Raw genomic sequence first — 1,189 nt, forward strand, 5'->3', positions numbered from 1 at the left:
AAACTTGGGCTTGAATCTCGAATGTCATTCACCAGCCAAATGAAGGCAGGCAAGTCTCATGGAGTATCCGTTTACTTCCTGTGAAGTTGAATCTATCTACTACTTGCCAGATGGTGATACTTTCAACATAATCATTCTAAGGGCTATATATACTCCATCTTTTTAAAAAATCCTGAAAACAAATCATGAGGTGGATGGTATTTTTATCCCTTTTACAGCGGGAAAATTGGATCCCAGACAAGTGAAGTGACTCATGCAAGGTTATACCACTAGGTGGCAGACCCAGGATTTGAACCCATCCTGTCCAGCTCCAGAGAGCAGGTCTGACCACGGCACTGTGTCCCAGCAGAGGAAGCTAGGCAGTTCTCTTAGAGGTGTTCTTCATTTTTTTGTTTGGAGAGCTACAAGTACGCTGTTAGTGCTCCGGCATCAAGTTCAGGCTGTTTGATCTGAGGGTGCTGGGGAGAGTTGAAGCCTTTTAGGCAGGCAGTGGTGCAGCCAGGTTTGCTCTCTGGAAGAATAACTGACTACAGTGTGGGAAGCTTGTTCATACAACCCAGGAGGGAAGTCGTAGGGGAGCAGAGCTAACCTTTGTCGGGGCCTCGCAGGCCCAGACAAGGAGGAGGAGTTAAGCGTTGGTGCTGTTTCTAGTCTGGTCGGGGAAAAGAATTTTTTCTTGTGAAGTGGGTGGTCCATACCAACGGGAGTAAACTCTAAGGGTTGTGCTCCACACAAAAAGAGAAACCCGGTTCCCCTGGGCGAATGTACTGGTTTGAAGCTGGTGTGATGCTTGGCTATTCCCAGATGGCCCTCTGGGGAACAACCCTGGCAGAACCTTCAACATCCAACTGGAACCTTTGCTGCGCTGTCTATCCAAGTGCGTCAGGCACCCAGGGAGAAGGCCTCCCCTCCCTCCTCTGACCATCCTCTGGGGGTCTTTTGCACCCCACAGATTCCCCTCTCCCCCCACCAGGAGATGCTTGCCCCCTTTTGACCCCTCTCTCCCCAGGCCACCGGAAAAGGCTACCCCTTGGGCCCCTCCAGATCAAGGCCCGGGAGCCCAAAAATGCCTGGGGTTCAAATCCCAGGATCCACCACAAGGCCACTTGGTGGGCCCACTAATTTCCAACACCCCACAGGGCCCTCTCCCAGGAAGCCAGAATGCCAAAGCAGGGCTTCAACCTTGTCT

Source organism: Myotis lucifugus, unplaced genomic scaffold (genome assembly GCF_000147115.1).
Source record: "Myotis lucifugus unplaced genomic scaffold, Myoluc2.0 scaffold_85, whole genome shotgun sequence".
In the NCBI taxonomy this organism is placed as follows: Eukaryota; Metazoa; Chordata; class Mammalia; order Chiroptera; family Vespertilionidae; genus Myotis; species Myotis lucifugus.